The sequence below is a fragment of the Triticum aestivum genome, chromosome 4A (assembly GCF_018294505.1).
Source record: "Triticum aestivum cultivar Chinese Spring chromosome 4A, IWGSC CS RefSeq v2.1, whole genome shotgun sequence".
In the NCBI taxonomy this organism is placed as follows: Eukaryota; Viridiplantae; Streptophyta; class Magnoliopsida; order Poales; family Poaceae; genus Triticum; species Triticum aestivum.
The window spans coordinates 214,931,578-214,943,955 of NC_057803.1; positions in this window are offsets into that span (position 1 = coordinate 214,931,578).

Sequence of the window (12,378 nt, forward strand, 5' to 3'; positions counted from 1 at the left end):
GGGTCTTTTTCCCGTGTCAGGTTTTGTGGCACTAGTTGCGGTTGTAGAGGCGGTAGTACCGTTCCAGGAGCGGTAGTACCGCCCCTACCACCGCGGTAGTACCGCATTGGGTCCTATTCCCTACTAGTCTCCTCTGCGCGGCAGTGCCGCTGGCTGGCGCGGCAGTGCCGCTGGCTGGCGCAGCAGTACCGCTGACCTGGCGGTAGTACCACCCTGTGCGGGGCTGGTTGGTGAGGGGAAACGGTTGGATGGTTGCCCACACTATAAAAGGGAGTCCCCTTCTTCTCTTTGACCTACCTCTTCCTCCCCCAAGCTCCATTTATTTCTCAAGCTCCATTAAATGCTCCAAGCTCCATTTTCGCCCGATCTATCTCTCTAGCCAATCAAACTTGTTGATTTGCTCGGGAGTGGTTGAGAAGGCCCTGATCTACACTTCCACCAAGGGATTTTCGATTCCCCCACTCATCCCTAGCGTATCTTGTTACTCTTGGGTGTTTGAGCACCCTAGACGGTTGAGGTCACCACGGAGCCATAGTCCATTGTGGTGAAGCTTCGTGGTTTTGTTGGGAGCCTCCGATTAAGTTGTGGAGATTGCCCCAACCTTGTTTGTAAAGGTTTGGTCGCCGCCTTCAAGGGCACCAATAGTGGAATCACGGCATCTCGTATTGTGTGAGGGCGTGAGGAGAATACGGTGGCCCTAGTGGCTTCTTGGGGAGCACCGTGCCTCCACACCGCTCCAACGGAGACGTACTTCCCCTCAAAGGGAAGGAACTTCGGTAACACATCCTCGTCTTCATCGGATCCACTCTTGGTTATCTCTTACCTTTACTTGTGCAAGCTCTTTAGTGTTACTTCTCTTGCTTGATTGTTGGTATTGCATCATATAGGTTGCTCACCTAGTTGCACATCTAGACAACCTACTTTGATGCAAAGTTTAATTTGATAAAGAAAAGTTAAAAATTGGTAGTTGCCTATTCACCCCCCTCTAGTAAACCATATCGATCCTTTCAATTGGTATCAGAGCCTCGTCTCTTTATTAAGGACTTTACCGTCCAAAGAGTATGGTTGATACCGTAGACGGTGTGGAGGAACACTCCGGTGTGAATCTGATCTCGTCCACGGGCGATGGGGGAACCTTGGTCTCTTGTGAGGAATTCAATGTGGCCTTAGAGACATTGAAGACCTCCATGACGACCGAGGTTGAAAGCATGTTTACTAAATTTCTTGAGGGGCTTAAACTTTCCACCGCACCGTTGAAAGTGGGTGCTCCCACTAACAAGGTGACGGATGCTATCCCCGACAAGGGGAAGCTAGTAGTGAAAAGGCTCCATCTTCTAGTGGTAAAAATGGCACCGGCATCTTTGCTCATATGGAACCACCACTTGTTTATGGTGGACCGGTTCCTTCTACTCATTTGAATCATGCAGGTCCTCCCCCTAAGATTGTGAAAAATGAGGACTTTGGTTCTTGGGTTTACCGCTTTAAACGTCATTTAAATCATGTGAACACTAACCTTTGGAGAATCATTGAAGAAGGTTTTTATCTGCATGATCCAAGCAACTTCACTCCTCGATAAGCCGTGGATAATCAATTCAATAAGAATGCTCTCTTTATCATTCAAGATGCAATTCCACCCGAAGACCTACCTCATCTACGTCCCTTCGCCTTGGCCAAAGATGCATGGCATTGTGTTGTCTCTCTCTACCGGGGAAGCGCAAGCATTCAACGCTCCAACTATGAAGTGGTGCAAGATGAGGCCGATGAGTTTGCTATGAAAGAAGATGAAGAATCTCGTGAGCTTTATCGGAGAGTAACCAAACTCGCGGTCTCACTACGAGATCACGGGAGCAAGGACACGGATGACAATTGGATCAAGCGCAAATTCCTCAAGGCAATGATGCCCTACCACAAGGCCATGTCCTCCGTCATTCGTCAAAGACCGGACTTCCACACTTTGACCTCAAGAGAAGTGTTGGATGAGTTTGTGGCCATGAACATTTTGGACAAGACCGCCGACAATGCGGTGCTCCGTTCTCAACGGGCAAAGAAGCCTAACCTTGCATTAAAGGCCAAGCTCACCGTTGAAGAAGAAGAAGAGGAAGAAGAGGAGAGCAACCCCGAAGATACGAAGTATGCATATCATGAACACATGGCACTTGCTTCAAGGCAATTTTGGAGCAATAAAAACTCGAGGCCAAACTTTAGCAAAAACAACTCGAGTGGCACGAGGGGCAAGCAACATGTAAGGACTTGCTACAATTGCGGCAACGTGAGTCATTTTGTTGCGGAATGCCCGTATGAGAAGAGGGAAGACAATGGTGGCAAGCTCATCTGAAAAGACAAGGCCAAGTCGTTCTCCAACAAGAACAACTTCACCAAGAAGACTCCTCCCAAGGCATTGGTTGTACAATAAGAGTACAATGAGGATGATGACGATGATGAAGATGATGAGTCGGTTGCCATGGCATCAGTTGCCATTGCGATGACTTCACAGGTGTCTCTCTTTGACTCACCCAATGAGAGCATCACCGCCAAGTGCCTCATGGCTAAAGCCACCAACAAGGTAACCCCCAATATCAAAACTACCTTCATTAATCATCCTTCTCCTACAGATAGCATTAATGAACTTGAGGGAGCTAATGTGGAGGCTAACAAGTTTGAGGCCTTTATGGGCAAACTCAAGGGAAAATCCAAGAAGCACTTTGTTGCTCTCTTGGAACAACTTGGTGAAGCCAATGACATGATCGAGGCTCACGAAGACACCATCACTAAGATGGAAGGGCATAGTCGTGACTATGCCGATGAGATTTCGGATCTTTCCAATGCTCTTGAGGAAGAGCGTGGTCTTCGTTTGGCTCTTGAGGAGTCACACAACGTTGATCATGCTAAGTTAAAGAAAGATTATGATCATGTCCTCATAGTTTCTCATGTGCTAAACTCCGAGAAGGCCGAACTTGAGGTTGATCTTGCTAGACTCAAAGATGAGTTTGATCTACTTGACAAGGCTCACAAGGTCTTGAAGGGTGGTCATGCTAGCCTCAAAGAGTCTCATGATCAACTTCAAGTAAAGCTAACCAAGGAAAAAGCCACTTTCCCTCATATGATGTTAATTGATAATGCAAATGCTACTAACCCGTGTTGTGAGCATGTGCATCTCATTGAGGAGAACGCTAAGCTAAAGGGGTAACTTGAGAGAGGTCTTGCGACTTGCATACAAGGCAAGAAGAACCTCAACGATCTCTTGATCAACCAAAAGGGAGTATTGGCCAAGGAAGGGGTTAGGTACGTGCCCGACTCCAAGAACAAGAAGAAGAATGACAAGGCCAAACGACCTCCTCCTCTCATGCAAACCTTTGTGAAGGAGGGAGAGAGTGCCTCCGAGGAGAAGAAGAAGAACAATGTCAAGAAGGGCAATGTCACCCCTCCCAACAAAGTCGACAATTTTAATCCTTCTTATGTGTTATGCCGTGCTAGTGATGGGCATGTTTATGCCAAATTTGTTGGTTCTCCTCATGAATACATTGAATGGTCTATTTGGGTTCCAAAAACCCTTGTTAATAACATCAAAGGACCCATTACAAAATGGGTACCTAAAACCAAGCATTGATCTCTTGTAGGTGTTTGCTTCTGGTGGGGGATCATGGTTGCTCGATAGCGGAGCTACAAATCATATGACCGGAAGCAAGGACTTGGTGGTGGATGTGCACAAGGTTCCATCTATGCCCACCAATGTCGAGTGGGGTGACGCCTCATCTTCTAAGGTATTGGGACTTGGCAAGGTGGTCATCTCTCATGATCTCATGATCGAGAAGGTCATGCTTGTTGAGTCCCTTGCATACAATTTACTTTATGTTCGTCAACTTGCAATCATGGGCTTTGCCACTTTCTTTGATATCGATACCGTGGCCCTCTTGTGGAGCAAGACTCTTAAAGTAGCCTTTGTTAGGCATGTCGAGAACGGTCTATATGTGATTAACTTTTCGGAGCGACCCACTAAGACCACGACATGCCTAATGGCTAAAGTTGATGTGGGATGGCTTTGGCATCGCCGTTTAGCCCATGTCAATATGAGATCTTTGCAAAGTCTTCTCAAGGGGGACCATGTCCGTGGACTAACGAATGTTAGTTTTGCTAAAGATCGTGCTTGCAGTGCCTGTATCAAAGGAAAGCTACATGAGAAGGCTCACCCTCCCACGACTATCATTTATTCGAAGAGGCCTTTGGAGATCCTTCACATGGATATCTTTGGGCCTCCATCCTTCGATAGTCTTGGAGGTAGGAAGTATTGCTTGGTGATTGTGGATGACTACTCAAGGTACACGTGGGTGTATTTATTCAAGAGGAAGAGCGAGACCCAAACCGTCATTGACTTTGCAAATGAAGCACAACGTCAACACAATGCAAAGATCTTGACAATAAGAAGTGACAACGGCACCGAGTTCAAGAACTACACCTTGGATGAGTTTCTTAGTGATGAGGGAATCAAGCATCAATATTCCGCACCCTACACCCCTCAACAAAACGGTGTTGCAGAGAGGAAGAACCGGACGTTGATGGATGCGGCAAGGACCATGATGGCAGAGTTCAAGTCTCCGTACAATTTTTGGGCCGAAGCCATCAACACCGCGTGTCATGCATCCAATCGGCTCTACCTCCGCAAGGGCTTGAACAAGACTCCATACGAGATACTCACCGGTAACAAGCCCAACCTCAAGTACTTCCGGGTATTCGGGTGTAAGTGTTTCATTCTCAAGAAAGGTGTTCAGTTGTCTAAATTTGAGGCTAGAGCTTATGAGGGCATATTTGTTGGCTATGCTACAAACTCTCATGCTTACCGTGTCCTCAATAAATCCACGGGACTTATTGAGGAGACGTGTAACATGGAGTTTGATGAGAATAACGGCTCCCAAGTGGAGCAAAGTGGCACTTGTGATGTAGGTGATGAAATTCCTCCCCAAGCCATAAGAAGAATGGGTGTTGGCTTTATCCTACCCATTGAGGAACCCCTTTTGGCCGAAGGAGAAGGACAAAGCTCCACTCAAGTGGAGCCATCACCAACCCAAGGCCCACACGCTTCCGAAGTTCAACATGAAGGCCCTCATCTTCAAGAACATGACCAAGGGCAAGATCACGCTCAAGACGGTGTTGACACATCAAGTGATGCCCAAGGTCAAGTTCTCTCCTCCGAGCAAGTTCAAGAACAAGAACAAGCCCAAGACGATGCTCAAGATGATCAAGTGACCACTCCTCGTCTCACCCCAGGAATTTGAGCGTCGTGCCACCAAGGTTGCTTCCAAGCTCTCCACCAAGGATCATCTCATGTCGAATGTGCTTGGAAGCTTAAGAAAGGGGGTAAGCACTCGTAGACAATTAGCAAATTATTGTGAGCATCACGCGTTTGTCTCTTGTGTGGAACCCCACAAGGTCTATGAAGCGCTAGAAGATCCGGATTGGCTCAATGCCATGCATGAAGAACTCAACAACTTCGAGCACAACAAAGTGTGGAGATTGGTGCCAAGACCGACCGGGAATCACAATGTCATAGGAACCAAGTGGATATTTAAGAACAAGCAAGATGCCCATGGGATTATCATTCACAACAAGGCTCGTTTGGTAGCACAAGGCTACTCCCAAGTCGAGGGTATCGACTACGGTGAAACCTTTGCTCCCGTTGCTCGTCTTGAATCCATTCGCATGTTGATTGCATATGCTTCTCATCATAACTTTAAGTTACAACAAATGGATGTGAAGAGTGCTTTTCTTAATGGTCCCATTAATGAGTTGGTTTACGTCAAGCAACCCCCCGGGTTCGAGGATCCCTACTTTCCCGATCATGTGTATCAACTCGATAAGGCACTCTATGGCCTTAAACAAGCCCCACATGCGTGGTATGACCACCTTACCGAGTTGTTACAAGACCGTGGTTTTGAAGTTGGGATAATCGACCCCACTCTTTTTACTAAGAAGGTCAAAGGGGAGTTGTTTGTGTGCCAATTATACGTTGATGATATTATCTTTGGTTCTCCTAACAAAGCTTTCAATGAGGAATTTGCCGCTCTCATGACCTCAAAGTTCGAGATGTCCTCCATGGGAGAGTTGAAGTTCTTTCTAGGGTTTGAAGTGAAGCAAAGAAGAGAAGGAACCTTCATCAATCAATCCAAATACACTCAAGACATGCTCAAGAGATTCAAGCTAAGTGACGTCAAGCCGGCTTCCACTCCAATGCCCACCAAGTGCCAACTTGACTTAGATCCCAATGGTAAAGTGGTGGATCAAAAGGTATATCGTTCCATGATTGGATCCTTGCTTTACCTTTGTGCATCTAGACCGGACATCATGTTGAGTGTGGGAATTTATGCATGGTTTCAAGCCGCACCTAAGGAAAGTCACTATGTGGCGGTCAAACAAATCTTTTGATATTTGGCTCATACCCCAAACTTTGGCTTATGGTACCCAAGAGGATCAAACTTCAAGCTTGTAGGGTACTCGGATTCCGATTGGGCGGGAGACAAAGTGGATAGGAAGTCCACTTCCGGAGGGTGCCAATTCCTTGGTTGCTCTTTGGTAAGTTGGTCTTCCAAAAAGCAAAGTTGTGTGTCTCTCTCGTCCACTGAGGCGGAGTATGTTGCCGCCGGTAGTTGTTGTGCACAACTCCTATGGATGAGGCAAACTTTAAAGGATTACGGTGTCACTTGTGACAAAGTGCCTCTTTGGTGTGACAATGAAAGTGCCATCAAGATCTCTCTCAACCCGGTGCAACACTTCAAGACGAAGCATATTGAGATTCAGTATTACTTCATCCGGGATCACATTAGGCGAGGAGAGATCGAGCTCAACTATGTCAACACTCATGATAACCTTGCATATATTTTCACGAAGCCCTTGGATGAAGCAAGATTTCGCGAGTTAAGGCATGAGCTAAATATCATTGATTCGAGCAATGTGGCTTGAACCCTTGCACACCCCACCACGCTCAATTTGTTGTCTAGTTTAGGTGTAGGCATGGACATAGGGGGAGTGTTGTTCTCTCAATGAGCTCTCCCTCCCCCCATTATGCATAAACTGAGCAAGTCTTTCACTTTAGCCATTGTTGATGGTACTTGTGTTTCAAAGACGAGTTTTGGTCATGGGCCCAAGGTTAAAATCTTCACGGCGCCATACCTCTTGACTCAAACATAGGTGGCCTCGGCCACCGCCCTCTTTTGAAGAGGTGTGTCTTGGTCGTTTGCTCGTGTGTGCTCTTCTTTTCTTGCCGCTTGTGTCTTTCCTTCGAGCAAAAGCCTTGTGTGTTTGGTTGCCGTGGCGTGCTGGGCGGTACTACCGCTGGTGGTGCGCGGTACTACCGCTCATAAGAAGTACTACCGCCCCCTAGCACGGTACTACCGCTGAGGGACAGGACCAGGGGTTATATCGGGGCAGGGGGAGGTTCCTTCTTCCCCATACCCATTCGCCCCCTCTTTCTTCTTCGTCTCTCCAGCCTCCAGTCGCCGCGGGAGGGCTCTGGCGGATCTCCATCTCCGGGGCGTCCCTCTCCATTTCCTTTGGTGGAGTCGATCCCCACCCCGTTCTCTTGCCATGGATGCCGGTATTGCCCCCGTTCCTTCTTTCCTTTTGTCTCATTTTCAGATCTTGTTTCTTACGGGCAATGGTGGTTGCATCTCTAGATTTTTGGCTAAATCTAGGCTTGAGTTGGTTGGATAAGGCAACTAGACTATCTCGATTAGAGTTTGGTAGGAATATTTTTGAATTTGGCAGGCCGGTAGTGCTGGATCTGACCACGGTAGTAGGAAACCGCTGTTTCTCTGCCTCGTGCTGTAGGAAACTGCTGTTTCTCTGCCTCGAGCAGTACTACCGCTCTCATTGGAGCGGTACTACCGCTTGACCTTGAGTGGTACTACCGCTCTCTTTGGGGCGGTACTACCGCTTGGGCGGTACTACCGCGGGCATGTCACGGTACTACCGCTGCATGCCAAATTCCATCAAATTCCTACCTTACCTTGATTATTTTTGTTGTGTTTGTTGGCTTATGCTCGTTCTTTCTGGTTGTTTTGCGTGTTCTTGTTTTTGGCTCCAGGTGATGACCCTTCTGAGCATCAAGCTCGCCGTATCAACCCCGGGCGTGCAACATCAAAACGCTACCGCACCTCTGAGCCAGCCGGTGGTTCCTCGAGCACCCAACCGCCTCCAGCAAGCACATCTACAAGTGTTCCTCCACCTCCTCAGCAATCAAAGAGATCTGCCAACAAGCAAAAGGGGAAGACTGTGATTGAGATGACCAACAAGGAGTTTTGGGAGAAGCGTCGCTGCAACCCCTATGCGGTGGACCAAGAACCCACTTTGGTCAACCTCCCGTTCTGGAACCGTTTTCAGTTTGCCATCTACTTTGATGTGATCAAGGCCAAGAAGAATCTCTTTGTTGATGTTTGCTCCATTGACACTGATGCTATGGAGAAGGACCCGGAGTACTTTGGCGAAGCCCTTCAGATGTGCACTCAGCTGAACATTCTCAGGATCATGCAATTCAACAAGGATTTCGATGCGGATTTGGTGGCTCAATTCTATGCCACCGTCCATCTTGGGATGGATGTCGACAGGACTCTGACATGGATGACCAATGGCAAGCTGCTTTCCGTCAAGTGGAAGGCTTTCATGGAGTTACTTGATGTGGTGGATCACGGGCTTGAGACTCCTGTCGGTTTCCGCCCTCACCGCAATGCTACGTCCACCCACAAGCAAGCCCTTTGGCCCTACTGCACTGTGAAAGTTCACCCAGTAACTGAGAAGAAGACCTATGAGATGTCTCTGTATCTGGACATTCTTCATCGCATTTTCTGTGAGACTCTATTCCCTCGGACCGAGAATCTGGATATGGTCCACTCTTACCTCGTGGACATGCTTCTTTTCTGTCAGCATGAGAAGGAAGCAAGCACTGGAGAGAGCTTGGATATTTCTCATGTCATGTGGTCTGAACTTCTCTCTGCCGTGTCTGAGCGCAAGTGCCCTATATATGGTCCATTCATCATGAGGCTCATTGAGAGGGCCTGGGCACAGACTTATCCCAGAGTGTTGCTAGAAACTGGAGACTTGGTTTCTCATGAGATCAAGCGTCTGAGGAAGAAGGACAATTGGGCCACCCCAGCGCCTCACACAGGGGGTCCGTCTGCTGCTGCTGCCATGGGGGATCCGTCTGCTGCTGCTGCTACCATGGGGACCGAGGGTGGGGCTGCTACTGATGATCATGAGGAGGACTTTGGGCCCTCAAGTACAGAACCATCATGGGCACAGAAGCTTAAACGCAAGATGAAGAAGCTTTTCTGCATGGAGTCTCATGGTCAGTACATGACTCATGTGGCGGAGAAGCATGCCAGGACGCGCCACAAGGAGCTCATGCGTCAGATGGGAGCGACAATTGCCAGTGGGTCTGAGGGTCAGATCACTGAAGAGGAGGAATGGATTCATCAGCATTGCCCTTGGACCGACTCCGATGCCGAGCAGTTTTCGACCCATGATGAAGATGCAGAGATGTGATGTTCTAGATCTTCATCTTCCCATCACCTGGAGTCGTAGCGTCACTCTTTGCCCTTTTTGGTGTCTCGCTGCCAAAGGGGAAGAGAGTGTAGGGATTTGTGTTATTGCCGTGCTTTGAGTCGTCTTGTGGTTTCTTGTGTGTTCTCTCGGTGTCTTTATTTGGTTTGGTTTGGTGCCTGTGAGACCTAAGTCCTAGACATATGGTGTGAGACATATGCTCCCTATCGCTACCTTATTACTTATGTCTATTCAGTACTGTAGTTTATTATGAGATGCATGCTTGTCCTGTTTTATTCTCTTCTCTCATATATCTTGTGCTTAGTATTGTTGGACTATAAAATATAGGGGGAGTGTTGATCCGAATGTGTGTGTCTTGCTCCGAATGCTCCACTATCTAGGTGCACACATTCTGGGGGAGCCCATCTATATTTTGTAGTTCAGAGTTTTCTTCTTTTATTTCTTTTCCTTGCGCAAATCCCTAGTTGTCATCAATCCACCAAAAAAGGGGAGATTGTTACGGCATATCTCTCTCAAGGTAGTTTTGGTGATTGATGACAACATGTTTGCGGACTAATCTTGTGCTTTGAATAATTCACAGATTCTCCCCTGGCATGAGACGTTTTCTTCCCCTCGGAGTGTATTTCAAGACGGTGTAGCTCTTTCGTTTCTTTCTCGGTGGACTAGTTGCGTAGAGGGCACCGTACTTTCAAGAGGGGGTCCACTGGGGTATTGCATGGGTGGAATCAACACATACACATCAGCTTCTCACCCTCCGAGCTTTTCCATTCCATTGTAGAGATCTCTCCTCTCTTCCTTGTCCTGTCTGGGTCCAAGCGGTAGTACCACGCAACCCAGCGGTAGTACCGCTGAGGAGCCACAAGCGGCAGTACCGCTCTACAGCGGTAGTACCGCCCGTGGCTCCACAGCAGTAGTACCGCTGGGGTGCCTGGCACCTCCGCCTCGTCCTCAGCCTCTTTGGAGAGATTCTCTCTCTCTCTCTCTTCTATGCCCCAGCGGTAGTACCGCACTACCAGTGGTAGTACAGCCGAAGGGTCACAAGCGGCAGTACCGCTCCGCGGCGGTAGTACCGCCCGTGACCCCGCTGCCGTAGTACCGCTGGGCTGTGTGGCTCCTACCGCCTCGACTCGACGGGTGTTATTCTCGTGTTGGGTTTTGCGGCACTAGTTGCGGTTGTAGAGGCGGTAGTACCGTTCCAGGAGCGGTATTACCGCCCCTACCACCGCGGTAGTACCGCGTTGGGTCCTATTCCCTACTAGTCTCCTCTGCGCGGCAGTGCCGCTGGTTGGCACGACAGTACCGCTGACCTGGCGGTAGTACTGCCCCCTCTCAGCGGTAGTACCGCCCTGTGCGGGGCTGGTTTGTGAGGGGCAATGGTTGGATGGTTGTCCCCACTATAAAAGGGAGTCCCCTTCTTCTCTTTGACCTACCTCTTCCTCCCCCAAGCTCCATTTATTGCTCAAGCTCCATTAAATGCTCCAAGCTCCATTTTCGCCCGATCTATCTCTCTAGCCAATCAAACTTGTTGATTTGCTCGGGAGTGGTTGAGAAGGCCCCGATCTACACTTCCACCAAGGGATTTTCTATTCCCCCACTCATCCCTAGCAGATCTTGTTACTCTTGGGTGTTTGAGCACCCTAGACGGTTGAGGTCACCACGGAGCCATAGTCCATTGTGGTGAAGCTTCGTGTTTTTGTTGAGAGCCTCCGATTAAGTTGTGGAGATTGCCCCAACCTTGTTTGTAAAGGTTCGGTCACCGCCTTCAAGGGCACCAATAGTGGAATCACGGCATCTCGCATTGTGTGAGGGCGTGAGGAGAATACGGTGGCCCTAGTGGCTTCTTGGGGAGCATCGTGCCTCCACACCGCTCCAACGGAGACGTACTTCCCCTCAAAGGGAAGGAACTTCGGTAACACATCCTCGTCTTCACCGGATCCACTCTTGGTTATCTCTTACCTTTACTTGTGCAAGCTCTTTAGTGTTACTTCTCTTGCTTGCTTGCTTGCTTGTTGGTATTGCATCATATAGGTTGCTCACCTAGTTGCACATCTAGACAACCTACTTTGATGCAAAGTTTAATTTGATAAAGAAAAGTTAAAAATTGGTAGTTGCCTATTCACCCCCCCTCTAGTCAACCATATCGATCCTTTCAGTAACGCTTTAAGTAAGATAACATGATGTAGAGGGATAAACTCATGCAATATGATATAAACCCCATCTTGTTATCCTCGATGGAAACAATACAATACATGCCTTCCTGCCCCTACCGTCACTGGGAAAGGACACCGCAAGATTGAACCCAAAGCTAAGCACTTCTCCCATTGCAAGAAAGATCAATCTAGTAGGCCAAACCAAAAAGATAATTCGAAGAGACTTGCAAAGATAACCAATCATACATAAAAGAACTCAGAGAAGATTCAAATATTGTTCATAGATAAACTTGATCATAAACCCACAATTCATCGGTCTCAACAAACACACCGCAAAAGAAGATTACATCGAATAGATCTCCACAAGAGAGGGGGAGAACTTTGTATTGAGATCCAAAAAGAGAGAAGAAGCCATCTAGCTAAAACTATGGACCCGAAGGTCTGAAGTAAACTACTCACACTTCATCGGAGAGGCTATTGTGTTGATGTAGAAGCCCTCCGTGATCGATACCCCCTCCGACGGAGCTCCGGAAAAGGCCCTAAGATGGGATCTCGTGGATACAGAAAGTTACGACGGTGGAATTAGGGTTTTGGCTCCGTATCTGGTAGTTTGGGGGTACATAGGTATATATAGGAGGAAGGAGTACGTCGGTGGAGCAACATGGGCCCCACGAGGGTGGAG